The 12,521-nt window shown below is 39.0% G+C and overlaps 1 long non-coding RNA gene across 1 annotated transcript in view; it reads left to right on the forward strand.

The window, feature by feature from the left end:
- Positions 1–9,895, forward strand: part of LOC127472281 (uncharacterized) — a 42,987-nt gene extending 33,092 nt beyond the window's left edge. The window contains exon 3 of the long non-coding RNA XR_007904948.1: positions 9,767–9,895. This is a non-coding gene — a long non-coding RNA (uncharacterized LOC127472281). The remainder of the gene's footprint in view (positions 1–9,766) is intronic.
- The last annotated feature ends 2,626 nt before the right edge of the window (positions 9,896–12,521 follow it).

A 12,521-nucleotide genomic window follows, 5' to 3' on the forward strand; every position in this document is an offset into this window, starting at 1 on the left:
ACAGTGACATAGATACAAGTGTAATCATAATTGGCAAAAGCTACTTTCTTTGGAAGATGAGGGTCATCTGATTAAAATGAAGCTCTGACTTAAAGCAGAGGCCATAATCTCTCTGGCCATTCTCTGAAAGGGAATGGCTAGAGGTCACTCACTATTCATATAGCTAAAAAATCTTAAACAAAAATACTGGCCTTTTTAAATTCTGAAGATTTAAGAGATTAATGACACCTGATGGTGAATATGATGTATTCTTTGACATTGTAATAATTCTCTATTGTTGGCGGGCTCTGTGTTGCTAACTAACAAGAAATCAAAAACAAGTTATTGATTCCCATATAAAAAAATTCATGTGTTCACTTGTGTTAAATGGTTGCAGCTTCATTGATGCTGATAACTATATTTCATCACTTAAAGGACTGGCCTGGAAAGCATAATCATTTTTCAGTAGTGGGTAATAATTTGCAGACCCAGAATTTTCCATGGTGGATCAGCTATTCAGAATATTCCTGCTCAACCCATATAACATGTCATATCTTTGATGTGGTTGAGATATGTACAAAAAAAAAATCAAAAAAGGCAATTAGACTCTTTTAGCAAGCAAAACACAGCGCAGTTCCCTCAAGCTGACTGCTCAAGCCGACTGCTCAAGCCGGCTGTTCCTCACAACACATTCAGTCATAGAATCTGTCTATACTCAGACGCTGTCTCTCACTAAAAGGTACCCTTATACCTTGCCATCTGTCATACACTGCCTGTTCCCATGGTAAAAATGGTTCCCTCAGTTTCGTCAGATTTGACAGTCATTTCCATTGAGATTGGTGGTGGTGTAAGCTTCAGAAATGTGTTACTTCTCCCATTTCTTCCTTTGGATTGATTGCATTCTCACTTTTATATATAGTCCTAAGTGACTTTGATGGGACTTCTAAAAGATGAAGACTGATACCCAGAAAAGGTTGTGCCTAAACCTTATTAGTAGCTAAAACAGTGTAAAAAGGCTTTCCTTTAAACTTCCTATGTCCTTTCAAACTTTCAGTACAGTTGCTCATATTCAGTAGAAAACCATATATATTAATTGGACACTGTTTGTATAAATGTTCAGAAATAAGTAGCAATGATGATCGAGAAAGAGACAGTGAGAGGGTAAGAAATAAAGAACTCTCTGCAAAGATGATAAATAGCGGGGTATACCATATATGGGCAAAATCCACTGCCACAAGGAACAAGGACATTACATCCTCATATACATATTTCACTTTGATCTATCTGATACAACACAAAAACGTTAAGGTGACAACTCATACTTCTCACAGTCAAATAGAAATTTACAGATATTAATCCTGTATTTTTTCAAGTAGAATAGCAAAAGGAGATATGTTACAAAAAATTAGCAACATTAGTGACTTCTGAAATATTTTTGACATGTTCCTTTGTCACTGTGATGCTAGTTTTATGTTCAGTCATCATCTTATTTCCCAGATCATCAGTGTTGCATTTGAGAGCTAAAATAGCTAAGTCTCTCAGCAAGCATCAGTGACACACAGATGATCTCCTGTTCCCTGTACACCAGCTGCAACACATCTTCAGTCAACACCATGGACAGAAGAGACAGATGAGCCGAAGATGATGCCAGAGCATCTGTGCATAATATGAATGCTCACAACCCCAATTCATTCCACTAGTAATATCTACTGATATCTCCATATTCCTATCAGCTGGACCTTCCAGGTGCCTTGGCCTTTTTTTTTGAATGAGGATTCTTCACTGTAAAAATGTCCAGAATTAATAGCCAAATTAAAATCACATACTGATTCAGTAACTCTGTGAATAGCAAAGTAAGAAGCATCCTGACACGACAGATGACAGTTTAGTTGCTGCAGACGTTGTAGAATATCCAAGTAAAAACATTATAGTGCATTCAAAGAACTCCTGATAAAGCAGGGAAGCATGCTTTGTATCTGTGGTAGTTACAGCATACACATGGTACAGTAGGTACACTGCATATATCCAGACTATCATGCCTGCATGACTTTAAATGCCTTGTGATAATTTATGCTAGGTGAGGAACTGGCTTGGTGTGGTATCAAAAACAAATTCCCTGATGATTCGAAAATATGGGCCCAAGGCTTACTGACCGGAGCCACTGTTAATGATCTGAGAAATATCTGCAAATCTAAAGCAAATATATGAAGCCTGCAGGCTTTCCACTATAGTTTTGGGAGTCTATGTTTTCAGAAATCTTGCTGAACACATTTATAGACTGCGAGTGTGTGCCTGTACTTTCCATACAGGTGGGGTTGTCAATACCGTGTATGACCTTTCTGTGCAGTTGCTTTTAGCACGTGCTAGTCAAAGACGCCATGAGGAAATCCATTTTCTAAGATGGAGCCTTCTGTCAGAAAATTATTTTACATAAAATTACTGTTATTCCTTGTGGCTGTGCAGTTCTCCCAACTGAGAGAAATGTGCTGAACTTTCAGGGATGGGAAGGGGCATTATGATTTCAAAGAAGAACAATAGCCATTAGAAATCCTAATCTTTTTCCACTTCAGAAAAATACTCTAGGTTTTCTTATGTGTATCTAGGAATTTACATGTAACTTCAGAAGACACTCTGTGTTCTGTTGGCTCCTTGTCTGGTGTAGGAGCAGAGCAAGCAGTCTGTGAACTACCATTTCCAAATGTGGATGTTCTAGAAAATTGAGAGAATGCTACAACATGTGTCTTTCATGTGTTAAATGAGCAGATTTTCGGATCTTCCAATTAAAGGATCTTCCTTCCCCTAGTTTGCACAGCATATTACAAACCCCAAAAATTTTCATCAGGACTTGCTATCATAAATGTAACAGAAAGCAAGCTGTAGCTCGTAGATCTGGTACTTCAGCAGTTGTATTTTGATGTAACCTTGCAAGAACTCTGTAAAATCTTGCTGGTTTACAGTAACTGATGATTTTTTGGTGATAGTCACTGCAATATGTAGTTACATGTTTGTGTCATTTTACAGTTTCATCAAGAAGACATTTCTAGTAGCATCACAAATTGTTCAGAGAAACCTGCCAGGTTCTCAGTGCTTCTAAAAGAATATTAAAAATATTCACATTCACCCACTGTATAAATTCAGGCATGGAATTCTTACTTGTTTGTGATTAACTGTTGTTGACACTTCGTGTTGTCACAGAATCAAGTGCTTAGTATACTTTTTTGGCTGAAGAAGGTGTTTGCTTTTAGTAGAAGGCAGTGAGAATAAACAGTAGAGATAAGATTAATATATTACCATAATCTGTACTTATTAACAAACGTAAAAAAAATTACAGAGCATGAGTGGTTTTTTACAGTAGAGACAGTACAATTTTCTCAGTGCCTTTTCTGATGCTTTTGTGGAAATCCTGTTGTTAGTGCTTATTTTTCTCAGTATCACGCTGCCATTGCTGCGATGTGACTTCTTTGCTATTTGGAACAACAATCCAGTATTGTCCCATAATAGGGACTCCTCAAGTAGAGAAAAGAGAGACCTTCCTCTTCCAGCAGACTCCCGTATCGACAGGCCATTACTCTAGAAAACCTTTGTGATGGGAGACTATATAGTGTTGAAAAGAAATTGTGCAGCTGGACCACTTAATTCCAGATATTGTGGGCTGATGACAACTTTCTGGCAGTTGGCAACCCTTTCTCATATCAATAAAGCTCCTAATGTAGATTCAGATCTGTGAGGGACAAAAATGATGTGCAATAATATTTCTCTGTGTTTTCCTGTGACTGTGCCTTTTGATTGGTATCTCTCTGATTTGTGTTCAGTTACTTGTGGAGAAAAATCTTTTAACAAATGGCAACTGAGGTCACTTGGTCTGTTCAGCCTGGAGAATAGGAGACTGAGGGGAGACCTCATCACAATCTACAACTTCCTCATGAGGGGAAGCAGAGGGACAGGTACTGATCTCTTCTCTGTGATGACCAGTGACAGGACTCAAGGGAATGGCCTGAAGTTGTGTCAGGAGAGGTTTAGGTTGGATATTAGAAAAAGGTTCTTCACCCAGTGGTTGGGCACTGGAACAGGCTCCCCAGAGAAGTGGTCACAGCACCAAGCCTGATAAAAGTTCAAGAAGCGTTTGGATGATACTCTCAGGCACATGGTGTGACTCTTGGGGATGGTCCTGTGCAGATCTAAGGGTTGGACTTGATGATCCTTGTGGGTCCCTTCCAACTCGGCATATTCTGTGATTCTGTAAACAAATTACTATTTCATCTGCTTGGGAACCTTAACAAGCTACCTCAACAACTGACTTCATCAGACCTCTCTCTAGTCTTCATTCTGAATCTTTACTTAGCTTTTAAGTCAGTTTCTACTGAGGATCTGTTTGGCTAACTCAAGAGAGAATGCTTTCCCTTTGAGAAATTAATAAAATTTATACTAAATTCTGTTCACTGTTTTTGCTGTGGAAGCTTCTGAAAATCAAAGCTCTTTGTCTCACTTATTTTTATTTCAGAGCCCTATCTTTGAGTTATCCAAGTTACCGACTACATGATCTTTGTAGTTTTCCACTATTCCAGACTACTAAAAATAATTTTATAGTTTAGAGGAATATTTATTTGTTTTTTCTTTTTCTGCACAGTACAATTCTCTATTATATCTTTTTATGTCCTGGAAAAGCATACAAAGAAATGCTATGAGGTATTTTAGTGATGTAAGTGACAGTTTTGGCCTTGCGTCTCATTATCTGAAAGACAGCATCTCCAGCAGCACAGACATATCTCATCCTGCCAAGGCCCAATGTAGAACGTAATGTGTGAAAGATACTCAAAATGGGGGGAACAGATCTTTTTCTTGCTTAAAATGCTATGAATTTTATTCCTTTAGGGTAAATGACTGTATTTTATAACTCCAGTTCTAGGGATAATAAATAATTTTAAGCCACTGAAATGACAGGACAGTACATCTGTGTGAAAAGTGAATCACTTGGGGAATAAAAATGAGCAAGATCACTCTGAATTCAGTGCATGAGTCCACGGCCTGAGTTATTGGTTTGATATTCAGATGGTAGAGCGCAAAAGCTTGCTTGTGCTAGTCCTATGGCCAGAGATGCTAGAAAATATGATCTCACAGTTTGAAACTGTTTGAATCTGGCCCAGAAGCAGAGATGGTAGAAACTCTGGTATCCTGTTTTCACCTTCTGGGCTGTCAGCAATGTCTTCCAGAGCCAGAGACCTGGAAGTTGAAGGGTCTAAATAACATGCGCACCTTGATGACAAGGACATGAGGAGCTCTGCAGTCAGCCCAGACAGAGATCACCAGCCCCAGCTTAGATGGGCAAGAAAGGCCTGCACACGCCTGTCAATGGTGTTAGTGCCTAAAGCCAACCAGTAAAATTGATATTCTGTTTTTAGGGCTAACAGTGATAAGAAAATATATATTTATATATATATATATATATATATATATATATATATATATATGATTTAATAGAGGCAGATACTGGAAGTTCACAGAGGTGGTTGTTTTGTTTTGATGAGGGGTAGGTGTGGGGGAGGGAAACAGTTTTCCCCCTGCAGTTATAAAATGGTAAAACCCCAGGGGGTGGTGGGTGACCCTTGAAATTTTGAGGTTTTACCCAATGAGCGCTTCTGCAAAATATAAACATATTAGAAGCAGAACGGAAGAGAAGGTAGTTGTAGTTGTTGTTGGAGAAGTGGCCATGTTGTAAAGCCACGAGGAGTGGCTTTACACGAGGAGTGGCTCCACGAGGAGCCTCCCTGGGGGGCTTTGGCCCCCCAGCCCCCGGCTGGGGCTGCAGAGACTTGGAACAGCGTTAAGCTGGACTATGTATCTGTAGCTATAAGTCAGGGGATGTTTCTCCACTGTGAGCCACAGCAAGAGATATGGAAAAGCAGCGGCAGAACTGCACTGACCGAAGAAACGGTGGCAGAGGGCCAGGAAAGATAAGACTAAGCAGCAACAACAGGCAGGCAGCAACACAGAGAGAACTCCTGGAAGGAGAGAGAGGAAGAGAATGAGAGCCAGCAGCAAAGGGAGCAGAGTTAAGCTCTACACAGAGTTTTGGGGGTAAGAACTGAACCAGACCCCCCCCAAAACCCTTTTGAGACCCCTCTTAAGTTGGCATGGTGGACTCCTACTGGATGGAAGTCCTAAAATGCAACACGCAGCACCGGAGAGAGAGAGAAGCTGAAAAGCTCAAAGCATCCTGGAAAGCTGGACTGGGACGGAGAAGGAGTGCAGAGGGGGTGACCTTGGCCTCCCCTCACTGCTGCTGCCAAACTGGCAGCCTGAGACAGAGCACTGGTAGAACTCTTGAGGCAAAGGCTTTCGACTGAAAGCTGCCCGAGATGTTCTGACTCAGGGGTGAATCCCCTGAGGAAGGGACCTTCAAGGGGGTCTTATGCCCCATGATATGACGTGGTGACGCGAGTTTTGTCCCTGCTATGCAGTCCATGGAAGAGAAGACCCTCGCTTGAAGATGACAGGCCGAGGGGCTTGGATACCCCTCGTGTGTACTGGCAGAGATCCAGCCACAGCTGCTGCATGCATGAGAAGAAGAGAACCTGCTGCCTTAGAGACATTGCTGCTCTGAGAGTGGAAAGGGATCTTTCCTTCTTCCCTCCTGGACTTTTATTTGGAGGGGAGAAGAGATTTGATCCATTGTAAATACTTGTATGTCATGGTAGAGATAGCTAAGATTGTATATAATGTACTATATATATATATAAAATATATATAGTATTTATTTGTACAGTCATTGTAATATATAATCCCTTTCCCCCATTTTGAGTCTCGTGTAGTGTCTGGAAAAACCATCTCACACTGGGTTGAGATGTGGGAGGGGGCTTGGACTAGGGAATTTGATTTTGGAGCTCTCAAACCATGACAGTCGGGCTTTTAAATATTTATATTAATTTGAATTGATTCAAATTGGTAGTAAAGTTTAAATTTAAACTTTTCTTTTTGAACACTTTTTACAGTGACCTGACTCATAATTAAAGACAGCCCTGCTATGTCTTACAATGAGAGAGGTCGCAAAGGGAGAGGAACTGCAGGTTGTTGATTTTGGGTCCTAAAAAACATTCAGCAACTATTATCTGTAGTTAACAGATCCACAGAACTCATGCTCATTAATTTACTTATCTGAACGATGTTACTTTTCATACTGTAAATGATATCTAATGCTCCCTGAAGGGCTCTATAGTTTAGATTTTATAACTGAATGAGAAAATGAATGCATTATTTTCTTGCCTTTTTGTGATGCTGTTGTTATTCACAGAATGTTCTATTTTAATACAATTTATGCTTTTACCAGCATTTTAACATTTCACTGTAGAAGAAAATAAGTCTTTTATCATTTACTTTGGAAAAAAAAAGCTTAATCTTTAATCCACTCAGAGTCAGTAACTGTTATTTGATCTTAAAGGATGACACTCATAACCTATAGAAAGGCAATGGCTAAAACATTCTTTATGGTATAAATGTTATAGTGTATTTCATATTTATCGAAGGGGCAATCATTATGCAGAGCCATTACAGTGGATATTCATGGCACTGTATCAAGCAGTATCTCTGAATTTTCTATCAACTCTATGAGCCTAAATGAAGTACCTGTATCTTTCCATTATATCCCACTTTACCTCCTATTTAAATCAACTCCTTGTGAAAGACCATGTTGTTGCATAAATATACACAGCTGCAAGAAAAGGATTAACGAGGATCATAAGTCTGGAGACTGTATAAGGCCTGGTTATCATTAAAATGTAACTGTTGTTCTTTTATAAATTATTTTTTAACATTTTATGTACCATCTTCTGTTCCTAAGTATGACTCTTATTTAAGCAATATTCTGGTTCTTTGGGTACTTGTTAGCTCCTTATTAGGAAAGTCAAAATTAATGTTTACTGTTTATTCAAAAAGATTTTCCAACATTGCTTTTTCTACTGGTTGTTAACATGAAGAGGTTACAAAGCTGACCATACAGAACAAGTAGAGATTCCTCATAGGTTTAGGAATCACCAGGTTTTGTGATGCTGATTAACATTCAGAAAAACTGAATTAATAACTATAAATTACATTCTGATACTGACATTGATATAGGAAATGGACTTTTTACAAGAACATGTAATTGCCTGAAAACTGAAAGGGGTAGATTTAGATTAGATATTATGAAGAAGTTCTTAACTGTGAGAGTGGTGAGACAGTGGAGCACATTGCTTAGAGAAACTGTGGATGCCCCATCCCTGGAAGTGTTCAAGGCCAGGTTGGATGGGTCTTTGATCTACCAGGTCTAGTGAGAGGTGTCCCTGCCCGCGGCAGTGGGGATTGGAACTAAAGAATCTCCAAGGTCCCTTCCAATACGAGCCATTCTGTGATTCCATGACATTTTTCTGGAAACCTTATTCTCATGTAGGGGCCTGGGGAATTGTGTCAAAATGAGGAAGGAAATAAACGCTGTTTAAGGCAGTTCCTTTACTGAAAATAGCCTTGCAACACTCTAAAACCTCCATAAACCTGGTCCAGCGAGGGAAGGTCACAAACAAGAGATCTGCCTCCTCCACCTGAACTTGCACCAAAAACTTTGCCCAAGTGTTTAATTTCAAAGAAAACTAAGATCTCATTCTAAAACTCAGTTTATTAAACCATGCATCTTATCTAATTGCCTGTTCCTTAGGAACTCTTTATGATGTGCATTTTCTGCATACAAGAAAAATAATATTAATTAAACGAAAATATATAAAAAAGACTAAACTACTAGATGTAAATCCATCTTTACACAGTACATAACACAGTGTTTAAGGGGGTTTTTAATGGTATAAATATTTTCATATTTCAGAACAAAAAATGGTTAATAACTGAGAGAAAATTGAGGAACCTTTCCTCAGTGATTAAGTATTCTATAATTGTCCAGTATATGAATTCTTCTTGTTTTGACCATAACTTAAAGCAAACTATCCGCTGTAATGTTGGTCTGGCTTGCAGTTTTACATTTGGTCAGATTTATGAAATGCTAGTACATTGAATTTTTAAACTTTTTATTATCTTTGAAGCTAGTAAATTAAAATTTCAAAGAAAATTGTACAGGTTTTTTTGTCCTCCCATCTTGGAACATATTTTTGATTTGCTGCAGTCAATTATGTTGTTTACATTTAAACTATATTATTAAAATACTGGAGATTTCCTAAATTAAATTTGTTATTTATTTCTGGACATTAAAAAAAAGAAATTCTAATTTTTAAATCTTCATTTGCCTCAGATGTATTTCTTTTCACTATGTGGTAGAACTGCATTGTTATGTAAGGGTTTATGAACCTAACTAAAATAAATTTGAAGATTTGAAGCTCGGAAGGTGATAGTGACAATAGCTAAAATATATTTATGCACACTTGAAACATTTAACAAATGGAGATTTTAAGAGAGATGTAAACAGTTTCTGCTACAGGACTGGAGCTGTAGTTAGCTGTTCCAAATGTTACTAGTTATCCTAGTCATCACTTTTAGTGTCTACATATTGTTTGCAAAAATAAGAAGGAAGGAAGGAAGGAAGGATCTAGAAATGAAGCATCGCTGTTCTCCTGTGTGGCAGGAAAGTCAGGTTTTCTATTACTTGTTTGGTCGTACTGTTTAATTTTTTCTGTCATTATATAAATTATAAATGTAAAGAGAGCGAAGTCCTTTTCTTTAGCTGCAGGTGGTGGTTTGCTGTTGCAAGCCCGCTGTCTCAACCCTGATGTGAATTGCAGGCTGGATGTATTACCACCTGTCTCCCTTGCCTCAGAGGCGTCGTCGAAGGCACAGCGAGGAACAAAGTATTTCTTCCCTGCGCCCCAGCCCAGCAGCAGCTTTCGGAGCACTCGGACCTTCCCGCTTAATAGGCTGGAAACAGCGAACAGTCTCCCAGAGCCTGGGCACGGTCAGTCGTGCAGGGAATGCACTGCAGCGTGAGTGTGTGTGTGTCTGTGCGCACACATGGGCACAAGCACCCTCGGCGCAGGGAGGGAGGGAAAGCGGGAAATGTGCTGCTGTAGGAGGAGATAGCTGCAGCTGTCTCCAGAAGCAGGGAATGAGCGGGGCTCTCGGCAGCACAGGGCTGCGGGGGGGCGACTAATGAAGCGTGACAGGTACGGGAGGAATGAGATCACAGCACCCGGCAGGCAGGCCATTTAAAATGGTAATACAGTCATCCCCCATCTCATCGCAGCACTGACACTCCTCAGCATTTGCCGGTGTCACTCATTCTGCGCAGATTGTCAGGTAGATACCAAAACAAGCACAGCAGGCAAATAATATGCGAATCTGAGCAAATATTCTCCCTCTTGCAGGAACTTGTAGACAAGAATGACTGACAGGTTCTCACTGCTACCGATGATCATGTTTTTATTCTGTGACTACACTCTGTGGGTTGTTTCTTGTCATGCCCTGTATTTCAGATAACTTATGTCTCTGCTGAGCTCACCAAGTCATGTTGGTGTGTAAGAATATAATTTTAACTCACTGTGTTACATCAGATTGCTCTGAATAATTCCTTTGAAGCAAGTTCACAAATAAGCCTCTGTGGTTTAATGATGAAAGTGTATTGGCTAGAATTTAACAGATCAGCTATTAATAGGTCAGGTATCTTGAATTGCTGCTTTCAGAATTTTTCTGCTTAAACTGACTGTATCAGGATTAAATGGAAAAACAAGATAAGAAGGGTTTTTTACATTTCCAAATTTTATGCTCAAAAAAAGGCAAAGTTTGTTAGGTCTTCATGTAACTGTTATTAATAGATGCCTCATGGCCTGACCACAATGGGTTGCACAGACCCATTGGAGTAAGGCCTGATAATTTCTCTTTCATAAGCATAAAAAATTACATGTGTGATAGTTAGAGAGACAGCTTCTTTTTCTAGATCTGGAATCACAGTTTTGAGTGTCAGCATCCTACAGATCACATAGGTTACTTTCATCTTTACGGAGTGCTTTACTGATTTCTATAGAATTTGGATCAGGCTCATTACTATTCTAGTTCTTATTTAGAAATTGAAAATACTACTAGTTGTCTACAAAATAAGGTATATGACAGAAAAATTAGTTCTTGTTAATAATGCACTTTAAGATTATTGCTCTGACCAATTCTGTACTGTAGTTTAAAATTTCTTATTTGCTCTGATTTCATCTGCCTGTACAGCTCCACTTTTCCATGTGACCTGTCCCTGTTTGCTTTCTTTATATTATCATTAAGTTCTCTTTACTTATCATTATTTTCTCAGTGTTCACCACTCACTTCTCCTCCTTCTGTTCCTCAGACCGTCTGTATTGAAGGAGATGAAAGAAAGTGTTATATGGTGGTTAGGGTCCAGGAGCAGTTGAGGGAGCTGGGGTTGTTTATCTGGAGAAAAGGAGGCTGAGGGGACACCTGGTCTTTCTCCACAACTACCTGAAAGGAGGTTGGAACCAAGTGGTTGTTGGTCTCTTTTCCCAGGTAACAAGCGATAGGACGAGTGGGAATGGCCTCAAGTCGGACCAGGGGAGGTTTAGATGGGATATTAGGAAAAATTTCTTCACCAAAAGGGTTGTCAAGCATTGGAACAGGCCCAAGGAAGTGGTTGAGTCACCATCCCTGGAGGTATTTAAAAGGCATGTAGATGTGGCACTTAGGGAGATGGTTCAGGGTGGGCTTGGCAGTGCTGGGTTGATGGGTTAATGGTTGGACTTTGTGGTCATAACCTAAATGATTCTATGATTCTATGACATATATACTTGGCTTTTTCTGAGGCAAGATCCTACCTCTGGTTGTTGACATACAGACAATTGTGTTGATGTTGGTATACAGGCTGCACATATTCTGTTTTAGTAGCTGAATGTATGTGCCTGTGAATAGAAGTTCAAATCTATTGCTCAAATTAAGCTCACAAGTCTCAGTGCTAGGCTTATCCAGCTTGTAGTCAGAGGAAATTTCTCCAATTCTGTGATCCTTCCTACTGTATTGAACGGAATATTTGGTTAGTGCGTGGAAATGATGATTGAGAGTTAGATGGTAGTGTTATTAATTTATGAAGTAGTTTTTTGCATCTTTGAATAGATCTCAGTTAAGAGAACCTGTTTTATTTAATTCTGGTTAAAAGAAAAAAATTCAAAAACTATTTTCTCACTCCCAAGTCTCTCATGTCTCCCAGAGAACTTTTAAATGGGAGAAAAAATAATGATTTTACTTTTTTTTTTTGTTCATAGAAAGAAGTAGTAAGAGAATCATATGATTTCAAGCTGATATGACTGGGTATGAACTAGCCTTTTAACTATTTTATATTTACAAATTTAGTTTATACAACAGTTTATCAGCTCATATTTTTGAGGAAGGAAATGGGTAAATGCTATTGAGGTAATTTCTGTGTTGAAAAAAAATCTCTCCATTCAAGAAGCAAATGTCTCCTTTCCGTGGAAATTACTTTCTTGTGAATGAAGATTAAACATTTTTTAAAAAATCATAGCACAAGACATTCTCTACAAAGCATGCATTTAGCCTGACTGCAGGAACTTAATGATAAAGAGGAA

Source organism: Manacus candei, unplaced genomic scaffold (genome assembly GCF_025592945.1).
Source record: "Manacus candei isolate 608988 ecotype Guabito, Panama unplaced genomic scaffold, ASM2559294v1 h1tg000028l, whole genome shotgun sequence".
In the NCBI taxonomy this organism is placed as follows: Eukaryota; Metazoa; Chordata; class Aves; order Passeriformes; family Pipridae; genus Manacus; species Manacus candei.